This window comes from Gymnoscopelus braueri (assembly GCF_963280865.1).
Source record: "Gymnoscopelus braueri genome assembly, chromosome: 21".
Taxonomy (NCBI): domain Eukaryota; kingdom Metazoa; phylum Chordata; class Actinopteri; order Myctophiformes; family Myctophidae; genus Gymnoscopelus; species Gymnoscopelus braueri.
In genome coordinates this window covers 21,473,750-21,486,438 of record NC_137623.1, presented here as the reverse complement: position 1 = coordinate 21,486,438, position 12,689 = coordinate 21,473,750, and positions in this window count along the sequence as shown.

Sequence of the window (12,689 nt, the reverse complement as noted above, 5' to 3'; positions counted from 1 at the left end):
CATACTCTACACCTAAACCACACCATGCATGCAACCAAATAAATACGATATTTGTTTCTCGCATAATGCAATTGTGAGGTAAGCAGTTTGAGGTAAGCAGTTTTCACCCAAGTCCTTTACAGATGACTGGTGCCAGGCTGCCAGCAGAGTGGAACAGCATAGACAGCAGTGTAACAAATGTATTGTAATGGCAGATTTGTCCATCTGAGACTGCATCTGAATCATTGATACCCACTTTTCACTTCATGTACTTTTGAAAACCTATTAGCCTACAGAATTGGATATAAATTAATGCATAGCCACAGAACAGCCAATATTATATATTTAATACAAAATAAAGTGGCTTTTAATGAAAGCAAAACTGTGCACTATAAAACCAGTGAGGCTTTAAACTTTATAACAACAATCAACATAACAATTCAACATGAGGAAACAACCCTGCAATATATATTTGTATATATTTCTTCATGACTGTTAGGCCTACATATTATATGTACGCCTAACAGTCATGAAGAAATACAGGGAAAAATACGACGTGCGTGAACAAAACGCACGCCACTGCAAGAGCTCCTCAACTCATGTTCATGCATACTACTGTACAAACATATTATTCCCATGAGTGTGGACGCCTATGACAACCGTGACCAAATGCATCAGGAAATACATCATCATCTTCTCTTCACGCCCGCCTCTCTTTCTCTCTTCATTGGCTACATTTCGATCAGGCATCAAAGCGTCTGATAGGCTGCCGCAGTGGCAGAGAGTTGTTGCTGTTGCTGGGATACTGTTGCTAGGATGGAGGCTCAGCAGGAAACATGTAATGAATCATGGATGGTTGATTTTTCTCTAAGCACCCTGATCTGTAATGCAGATGAGCCAACGCGGCCCCCCGACACCACCACCATCACCACCACCTCATCTCCCGCTACACTCAAACCCCCCCCCCCCCCCCAACACCTCTGTATGGGTTAATTTAAAAAAGAAAAAAAATGGATTTGTTGGGGCTGCCATTTTGCATGGTCCTGGGGTTGCTATAGGGAACGGCAGAATACTGACGTCAATTCTCATGCAAAGGGGCGGTGTCAAAGGTCATTATCAGTTATTTTTTTTGAAGGAGAGACACAGAAGGGGACTGGCTGTGACCTCGCCCGACCTAGGATGATTATTCTTAGTCATTGTCATGTAACATGCGAAGCTAATATGCCTCCGTCACCTCCTGAAATGAGCAGAGAGACGTACCTACGTGTTCCTCCACTCTCATGCTTAATTTACGTTCCGTCATACAGTGCAGTGTTGAGCACCGAATATTGCCGATCTACAATCCCAAAGCGTCGCGGATGCAACTCGTTGTGGGGCTTGTAGATCGGCTGATTTCGGGACATGCGACACCGTCGTATGATGAAGTATTAAATCGCGCCTACAGAGAGGTAAAGACCAAAAGACGTAGGAGAGGTTCAACATACAATTCACCTTCTGACCCTTTCTACCCTTTCATTCCCTAATTGCAACAAAGGAAGGGAGAAAATAACTGTATGTGCGGTTAATGCCATGACAAAGACATATATTATGGAATATATAATGCAATTCCATTTGGTGCCGCTAACAAAAGCATTTAACAATGGAGACTCGCTCGTTATTGTTCCACCTGGTATATACGTCGTGTTTGTGCTTTTGAAGCTCGCGTAAAAGGCCTCATTAGAATTCGCCAAAGGTCATCTATCTTAGCGCAAACGTGCAGTTTAGACTTAACAACCGCTGTGGGCATTTTTAATATCATGTTATTAGATTACACGGAGTATACATGCTCTGTGTTTAGCATAGGAGGACACAGGAAGGATATGTCAACCCACAATTGAACCATGTTCGGCACAAGTTTATTATTATTATTTTTTCTCTCATGAAGACTGCAGCTGTTTCATATCGTGTCTGTCGGGCGGAAACCTCATATGTCCAAAACATACTTACTTTTCAGGATTCAAATTCAAAAGCATCAAAAGTAGCAGATCCGAAAGCTCTAAACGCGTCGCTTCGCGCCGCGTTTAGAGCTTGTGGATCTGCTACTTTTGATGCTTTTGTGTGACGCTGTAGTATGATCGAATAGGGCGTTAATTTAACAAACAAACACAAAAAAGTTTGAATAGGAGATAAGAGGTTTCTACAGCGACGCCACGAAGTGGCACACAGTTAAACTGTTCATACGGAACGCTTCTCTTATAGACACTCAACATTAACCATTGAGCGTACGACAGTGTAAAAGTGGTAATTACCGCAAACAGATGACAGTCAATATGGGGCCTGCTGCCATTACAGGTACGCTGTCGAGCTACACAGACGAGAGGATGGTGTTTTCCTAGATGTCATATAAATATCAGATTCATCTTTTTTATTGGGTCATCCTTCATGATGCATGCCTTCCTACTTTTATGTTTTGTTTTGTTTGTTTTTGTCTGTGTATAGCCTATTGCTTGTGATTATCCTGATGCATGGGTTCTTCTTACCCTAACCCTGTGGTGTGTATTGTAAAACATGACATAGAGTCTAATAATGGTGTGGCTTCAATGTTCAATCTCAGTCCCAAGCCATCGATGGCAGGTTAATAAGGTGTGCAGTCCATTAACTAAACACGTCTCACTGTGCCTGTGTGTTGTGTTCAGTGGCGAATGCCTGCTCTACTCGGAAAGTATGCATGGCATCGCCCCTACATTGACGAACATGGACGCTTTTGGCATCATTGACTAGTGTTGAGATGGTCTATGTAAAATTTTGATAAATATAAACAGCCATTTTATAAAATACATACATACATACATACATACATACATACATACATACATACATACATACATACATACATACATACATACATACATACATACATACATACATACATACATACATACATACATACATACATACATACATACATACATACATACATACATACATATTGTAAACACACACACACACACACACACACACACACACACACACACACACACACACACACACACACACACACACACACACACACACACACACACACACACACACACACACACACACACACACACACACACACACACACACACACACACACACTTGGTAAACTGTCATGCTTAAAAAAAAGACTCTCTGTAGTTCTGGTCACATGGTTATTATGTTTTATATGAAACTTTTCAAACGTAAGAACCCCAAACCTTTACATACAGCACCAACTATGAACCACTAACCACAGTGTATTGCATATCCATCATCATTGTCTCCAGGCTCAGCTATCATACCACTAAACTAATCCTTTTTAGAATCCAGTTGTACACCCCATGGTAATGTCCTCTGACACGTTTGTTAGCGCTCTCTTGATCATTAATAATTATGCAAAGGAGGGTGCTTTCTCAGCCGAGCAAAAAGAAAGCAATCTTACTATGCAAATGGCTAAGGTCCCCACAGAGTGCCGGCGATTAGATGTGTGTTGATAAACTCACTTATGATGAGTGACAGTGAGAGGTATTGGGGTCACGCTGGTCAGCACCGTCGCAGACACTGATGAAAACACTGAAGTGAAATGCCAGGAAGCGTCCCCAGATGCACGATGGGACAGGGATGAAACGGTGTAAAATGTCAGCATAGTTGCCGTGTGCCCATTAATAACCAGAGAGAGGAGGAACCGGGGATGGGGGCGGTAATGAGATATTTGCTTTCTGATTGAAGGCTTTGCCTTTTTCTATGTCCCTCTTTGAGAACTCAACATTGCTGCCCTCCACTCCCATAACAGAACATCCCATAACCTTTCTCATCAAACATCATAAACTAATATTTATAGCTCTGGCCTAATTTAACCGCTTATTAAATACAGTTCAACATCTGAGCTTCTTTGGCCGCTAGGAAAGGATTTAATTCGACACATTAACTTTTTATATTTCAAATGTAGTTTTCATTTAAGTAAGAGAGGTGTTTAAACTCTTAACTCTAGCATCACATAACAAAGACAAGCATGCATATGGGGATTTGAACCCAGGGTCTCCCATATCACAGGTAGCAGCACTAACCAGCTGGCTAAATGGCGAGGCCTAGTATAGAATGATTCGTTCAGACTGGTTGGTTATGTTACACCAAAGATTGTTAATTTAGGAAGATACGCCTTCCCAATTGGAGCCACTATAGAGGCGACATGGTACACAAATCCTCCGGCGTCTGACGGCAAATCTCGCCAACGTCCAATGTTTCTCTGTTTACTGGTGCTAGATCCTGCGAGAGTGTATTGCTGGTATAGAGAAAGGTCAATAATAAAGTAGATTTTCTCCTGATGTGTCTCTCTGAAAAAAAGCCATTTTAGTTTCAAAATGTTCAAAATATTGTGTGGCTTGTGACCAATATTTAGTTCAGTGACCATGGAGGTAAAGAATGGTTCATAAGCTGTGTTCACGTTCACTCTTCCATTGAAGTGAATAGACTCCAACCTGCTTCCTGTCTCCTAAAAAGGCGTCCGCCGACTTCACACACGGGAAGTAAACCGGAGATGGTGAGTATTGCTATTTCCGCCTTGGGATACACTTATACCAGGCTCATGGACACGATGTCATTGGGGAACCAGGTGTCAATCAACTGTAGTCAACCTACCAGGCTCTGAGAGGAGGTGGGACTAAAAAAGTAGGAAGAGAGTGAGACAGTCTGAGAGTGAGAGAAACAGGTGAAAACAGTGATGTTTAAGTGTTGGTTATATAAATTCAATAATCTGGTAAATGTTGTCACCAAATTAAGTGCCAGGGTGAGGATATATCAGCGATTAAGCATGTGTAACCCTGTTAAAAACAAGAAGGTTTGTGTGTTTGGAGCTGGGTTTTCACTTTGTATTTCTACTATAACCAGCTGACAATGGACATTAATAACTACAAGGTGGGCTGTGGCTGGTCAACTAACACAAGAGAGTGTGTGATACATTTCAACAAGTTTCTGAGTGAGTATGGGTGCTGTTTATAGTTGAAGGATAGGACGTTTAATATTGTGGTGTTTTGGATAGTGTGGTGCTTCAGGACAATGCTACCAGTGCATGGATGGAGCCCACCTCCAGTGGGAGGAGCTTAATAAATTTACATATTCATATTAAGCAAAGTCATTTCTTTATTTAGTGAAATTTTAAATTATTGTATTTATAATCATTTTCATTTTGGCACATTAAGTTCTGTTGTATTACATCATCAGTTTGATTTGATAGTTGTTTTGTCTTAGAGCTTTTATTTTGTTTTAGTTTTTTGAGTTTTTATTTTGTTTCAGATGTTTGAGTTTTTATTTTGTCTTAGTTGCGTTTTGAACTCAAGGAACCCCTGATTTATTTATTGAGCGTAATACTTAACCCACCTTTTAGAATTTAGATGGAGAGTGAAAAATGGTCTTGAGCAGATTTGAACTTAAATCTTTGGTTTATAAACTCCTGCTTTATCTCTTGAGCCACGCTGGCACAGCGGATGTGACCGAGAACGTAATACTTACTGTAACCAACTTTTAGAATTTAGATGGAGAGTGAAAAATTTTCTCTTGGAGTTTTGAACCCTAAATCTTCTGCTTATAATCCCCTGCTTTATCTCTTGGACCATGCTGGCAGGATAGATACAATTGCATCAAACGTGATACTTACTGTAGTAACCCACCTTTTAGAATTTAGATGGACAGTGAAACATGTTGTGAAAGGTTTTTATAAACCTTTCGTTATATAAACCCTGGAATGATTTATTGAGCCATACATGAAGATGCATTTGATAATGTAATACTTAACCCAACTTTTAGAATTGAGATGGAGAGTGAAAAATGTTCTTTAGGAGTTTTGAACCCTAAACCTTTGGTTTATATACTCCTGATTTGTCTCATGAGCCACACTAACATGACAAACTCATCTAAGAATGTAATACTTAACCCAGTCATGTATGTCAGTATCATGTCAGTATTGTGGTCAGTATCATGGTCAGTATATTGTCAGTATTTCGTGGTCAGTATCGTGGTCAGTATCATGGTCAGTATATTGTCAGTATATCGTGGTCAGTATCGTGGTCAGTATCGTGGTTTTTGATTGATTGATTTTTATTAGGCAAAATAATGTAAAACAGCACAGTTACATTTATAATACTTTTGTCTAAAAGGTCCGACCAAAAAAGTCCTTGCGGACTTGTTTCCGTTGGGGTCCATTTCATACACATATATAGTAGCAACCAAACAGGTCAGTGATATTCTATTGATAATATAGGCTACATTAGATCTATGCATAGCCCTTTCCATTCCTATAAATGTACAGTGGTGTTTTGCCTATAGTGGCCTAAGGGTGTGCATTGTGCAGTGTATTTCACTGTTGACGGTCATGTTAAAGCTGTGTGCTTCAAAATACGTCTACTTCTTTGTCCAATTTAAATGTAGTGGGGTAAAAGTAAAAACATTCGTGTAAATGTAGTGGAGTAGGTACTCTCTCTCCCTATCACCCCTCCATCTCTCTCTCTCTCTCTCTCTCTCGCACGCACGCACGCACGCACGCACGCACGCACGCACGCACGCACGCACGCACACACTCACGTCTCACTCACAATTTAATTCACTTCAAGCACTTCAAGTGGATAAAACATTCAGTATTTCTATTGGTGGTTACACCATTTTTTCAGGCACGTTCTGTAATTTTCATTGTAAAAACGGTTCAAATGTCTTTTCAACCAACATGAAACCAACATGACCAACATTAGAACAAACCTGATACATACAGCTTACTGTGGAAACACATGCTTGAACGTTTTACTTTGAAATGTTTTGTTGTCTCCGCCAGGCCGAAAGGCATGGCGAGAGAGTATGTTTTCCCACCTGTCCGTCCGTCCGTCCGTGTGTCCGTGTGTCCTGTCCGTGTGTTACCAGCTAATCTCCGGCACCGTTGGCCCGGTCGCTGCGAAACTGAGTATACCCACTCCCTGGATGCCAATTCAGAACCTCTGCCCCACATTTTCACATGGGCCTGTCATAGTGCCACCAGGAGGCCGATTTGTGCAAAACCATTTTTTCCCATTACACCTACAGCTTTTAACCAAACGTCATGCAAATCGGTACACAGTATCTCTATAGTCATGTGATCAACCCGGATCTGTCCGATTTCCCATATTCTATCCTCATTGGCTAAGGTTGGTTTCCAAAGTTTGCAGGATTGGTCCGTTTTGAACAAAATGTCTGAAAACATGAACGCAGTGTGCAATTTCCGTGAAATTTTGCATGCAGATTCCCACTAGGCCGAGGAAGAAATGCCCCCCTTCTCACATTGGGGTTTTTGCATTTTTATGCGGTGAAATTGCGGGAAGTTGCGAAATATGCTGAAAGTTGTGAAATATGCGGCAATATGCGAAATATCAAAATATGTGAAAAGTTGCGAAATATGCAGAAATATGCGATGCGAAGCGCATATTATGCGATGCGCATATTATGCGATGCGGCCTTTTTGAAAAAACGTTACCCCCGCATAATTATGCTCCATTTTGCTGATTATGTGGTAAATTATGCGATCGCAAAATCGCATTTTTCTGGAGGGTCTAAGTTATAGACACATCAGCTAAATGTGGCTGAGGGATGGTGTGGTGGTCTAAGCATCAGACTCTCAGTGCAGAGATTACATGTTCAAATCCCAGTCATTCTATGGTTCATTGCTTTTCAACTTTACTAACTGAAGGCTGACATACAAACACTTCCAGAGTACAAAGAGACATACGATGGGAGCGGCTGAGAGATGGTGTAGCGGTTTGAAGATCAGACTCTCATCATGGAGATAACATGTTCAAATCCGAGTCATTGTATGGTTCATTGCTTTTCAACTTTACTAAGTGAAGGCTGACATATAAAAACTTCAAGACTACAAAGAGATGTACAATGGTAGTGGCTGAGAGATGGGGTAGTGGTCTAAAGGTCGGAGTCTCAGCTCAGAGGTTCCATGTTCAAATCCCAGTTGTCCCATACTTCAAAGTTGTAATACTTTGACATTTTCAAGGCCAAAATACAAAAAAGAAAGTCAAAAGCACGAAGAGACATGAGAAGGGAGTGGCTGAGAGATCGGGTAGTGGTCTAAAGGTCGGACTCTTGGCACAGAGGTTCCATGTTTAAATTCCAGTCATCCCATACTTCAAAGTTGTATTACTTTGAGATTTTCAAGGCCAAAATACAAAAAAGGAAGTCAAAAGCACAAAGACACATGTGAAGGGAGTGGCTGAGGTGGTGCAGCGGTTTGAAGATCAGACTCTCATCATGGAGGTGCCATGTTCAAATCCCTGTCATTCTATGGTTCATTGCTTTTCAACTTTACTAAGTGAAGGCTGACATATAAACACTTCAGTAGTACAAAGAGACATCTACTGAAAGTCAGTGAGAGATGGTGTAGAGGTATAGGGATCAGACTCTCAGCACAGAGGTTACATGTTCAAATCCCAGTTGTCCCAAACTTCAGAGTTGTAGTACTTTGCAGTTTTCAAGGCCAAAATACAAAAAAAGCAAGTCAAAACCACAAAGAGACATGTGAAGGGAGTGTCTGAGAGATTGGGTAGTGGTCTAAAGGTCAGACTTTCAGCACAGAGGTTCCATGTTCAAATCCCACTTTTCCCATACTTCAAAGTTGTAGAACTTTGACATTTTCAAGGCCAAAATACAAAAAAGCAAGTCAAAATCACAAAGGGAGTGGCTGAGAGATGGGGTAGTGGTCTAAAGGTCGGACTCTCAGCACAGAGGTTCCATATTCAAATCCCAGTTGTCCCATACTTCAAAGTTGTAGTACTTTGACATTTTCAAGGCCAAAATACAAAAAAGCAAGTCAAAAGCACAAAGAGACACCTGCTGAGGGCCCAAAGGTGCGTTGGCGCAGTGGCAGAGTTCGGTGTATCTTGATCTTGATCGGTTGCCTCTGCTACAGACAGGTCGATTCAGTTAGATTTTACAGAAGGACACTCCAACTCATTCAGTGCCATCAAGGTCCTCCACGTGCCTCAAAGGCTCCAAGTGCCTCTGATGTGTTTTCGGCGTTTATGGCCCTGTTCGCAAAACCAGCGATACGATCCTTCAGAGGCACCAAGGCAGCAAAACCATGTGATCCCAAAAAAACACCCTGCTGAGCTTCTACGGGGTCGGGAGTGTAGTCAGCCCAATGAGTTCACAAGACCTAAAATTTCCATTCTGTAAAACCTCAGCTGGGCAGAGTTCTTTCAGACATAACCCCCCACCTTTAACTATCAGGAAACAGGGGAGGGACTCAGTCCCCCCGATGGTCCTCCAGTACATTGATGGCATGGGACTTGAACCTGCGAACTGTCTGTAGCAGAGGCAACCGATCAAGCACACCACACCACTGCGCCAACACACCTTTGGGCCCTCAGCAGGTGTCTCTTTGTGGTTTTGACTTTCTTTTTTGTATTTTGGCCGTGAAAATTTCAAAGTACTATAACTTCGAAGTGTGGGACGACTGCACTTTGAACATGGAACCTCTATGCTGAGAGTCCGACCTTTACACCACTACCCCATCTCTCAGCCACCCCCTTCACATGTCTCTTTGTGATTTTGACTTGTTTTTTGGCCTTGAAAATGTCAAAGTACTACAACTTTGAAGCATGGGATGGCTGGGATTTGAACATGGATCCTCTGTGCTTAAAGTCCAACATTTAGACCACTACACCATCTCTCAGTCACTCCCTTCACATGTCTCTTTGTGCTTTTGACTTGCTTTTTTGTATTTGGCCTTGAAAATTTCAAAGTACTTTGAAGTATGGGACAACTGGGATTTGAACATGTGACCTCTGTGCTGAGAGTCTGATCACTATCCCACTACACCATCTCTCACAGACTAACAGCAGATGTCTCTTAGTACTGTTGAAGTGTTCTTTTATATGTCAGCCTTCAGTTTGTAAGGGATTTGAACATGGAATCTCTGTGCTGAGAGTCTGACCTTTAGACCACTGCACCATCTCTCAGCACTCCTTTCACATGTATCTTCGTGCTTTTGACTTGCTGTTTTGTATTTTGGCCTTGAAAAATCTCTCAGCCACTCCCATAATATGTCTCTTTGTACTCTTGAAGTGTTTATATGTCAGCCTTCAGTTAGTAAAGTTGAAAAGCAATGAACCATAGCATAGAATGACTGGGATTTGAACATGGCATCTCCATGTTGAGAGTCCGATCTTCGGACCACAACACCATCGCTCAGCCACTCCCAACCTATGTCTCTTCGTACCCTTGAAGTGTTTATATGTCAGCCTTCAGTTAGTAGAGTTGAAAAGCAATGAACCATAGAATGACTGGGACTTGGACATGGCATCTCAATGTTGAGAGTCTGATCTTTAGACCGCTACACCATCTCTCAGCCACTCCCATCATATGTCTCTTTGTACTCTTGAAGTGTTTATATGTCAGCCTTCAGTTAGTAAAGTTGAAATACGTCAGCATATAGAGCTTCATCATGTAACTTCACTATTCTACCCCGAATTTGTCTTTTAGTGCTTTTTAGTTATTTTTTTGTAGTTTAGCTGGCAAAACTTGACAATTGAAACTCTCTGCTGAAAGACTGAGTATTACTACACCATTACTCAGTACTTTTGAAGTTTATAATTTCATATTCAACTACAGTAGGTCTTGGACTTGAACATGGAAACCCAGTGCTGAGAGTTTGAGCATTAGTCCACTACACCATCACATGTTTAATGTATAGATGTAATTTTCTAGTGCTTTAAAGTGTTCTTTTGGACTGACCAGCAAAGCCCAGCTTCCCAGCTTGGCTTTGCTGGTCATTCCAGCCAGCCAGCTAGTTACTTTACACAACTGTTGTTCTTTAAGATTCTTGAAGAATTCTGTCACTATAGTGAAAACGTGTTGTTTTTAATGTCAATAATTAAAGTAGCTATTCTTCTTCATAATATATATTTTTTAAAGTGATATACTGTAGTAGCAGTGACTGAGACAACAGACTGAAAAACAATGCTGTATAACTGAATGTGTGTGAGCGTGAATGCGCATCCGCAACTGGTTGCAGCCCACATCAAGTCACCTTTTGACCAATGTGGGCCGCACCCCAAAATGAGTTCGACACCCCTGCTATACAGGGTATCTGCACATCTCTAAAGTGACAGACTATACATAAAAATGGTCAAACATTGGCAAAATTGTCTTCTGTCATTCACGGGGGAAAACTCTAAATGATAAAATTAGATTAATTGGAATGATTGGATTTGTTTTGACCAAAGATTTGCCAATTGACATCATTATAGTCTCCGCCAGGCTGAAAGGCATGGCGAGAGAGTATGTTTTTCCCCCTGTCCGTCCGTCCGTCCGTGTGTCCGTGTGTCCTGTCCGTGTGTTACCAGCTAATCTCCTGCACCGTTGGCCCGGTCGCTGCGAAACTGTACACACCCACTCCCTGGATGCCAATTCAGAACCTCTGCCCCACATTTTTCACATGGGCCTGTCATAGTGCCACCAGGAGGCCGATTTGTGTAAAACCCATTTTTTCCCATTACACCTACAGCTTTTAACCAAACGTCATGCAAATCGGTACACAGTATCTCTATAGTCATGTGATCAACCCGGATCTGTCCGATTTCCCATTTTGCATCCTCATTGGCTAAGGTTGGCTTCCAAAGTTTGCAGGATTGGTCCGTTTTGAACAAACTGCCTCAAATCATGAACGCAGCTTGCCATTTCCATAAAATTGCACACGCACATTCCCACTAGGCTGAGGAAGAAATGCCACTTGAACATTTTCAAATCAGCCACATGGTGGCGCTACAACAGGCCGATTTGCATTTTTAACTATAACTGCACCGATCTGCATGAAACTTTGCATGCACACTCCCTAGAGGCCAAGGAAAAACATCTGCACTGCATTTTTCACATCTGCTTTTTACAGCGCCACCAGGAGGCCGACTTATGTAAAATACATTTTTGGAAATTATTCCTTCAGATTCTGTCCAAAAAACACGCAAATTGGTACACTGTATCTCCATAGTCATGTGATTCTGATGGATCTGTCAGAATATTTCATATTCCATCCTATTTGGCTTACAGTGGCTTCCAAAGTTTGCAGGATTGGTCAGTTTTGAACAAAATGCCTCAAAACATGAACGCAGTGTGCAATTTCCGTGAAATTTTGCATACAGATTCCCACTAGGCCGAGGAAGAAATGCCCCCCTTTTCACATTCACATTGGCCTGTTATAGCGCCACCAGCAGGTCTAATTATCAAAACACATTTTTGTAAAAAAATATCCCTGTTAGATTTGAACCAACAACCCAATAGCTACAAGGCCTGTATCTTAACCGCTGCTCCACCATGATTCATACCTTCTCTGGTCTCTTGCACGATCTTCACTGAAAGATTAGATAAAGGTGCAAGAGTCAGGTAAAAGTTGGAAAAATGTCCTGGTTGGATTTGAACAGGGAATCTTCTGGTTGTGCAGTGAACAAAGTCTGGCGACAACACAGCGGTAGCCCACATTCTTACCCACAAGTCATTGCATAAGCTTGGGGGTGCGTAACTATTCAAGCATGATCAATTTACTCAGGATCAGCGTTTTGACAAGCCGACAAGAGGAAGAGAGAGAGACACTATAGCCAACACTGCCAAGTTTAAAAGCATGTTTGTTTCTCAAGATGATCAAAGGTATCAAGGCCTTGGACAGACATGAGAGGTACTGCCTCTGCAATCTG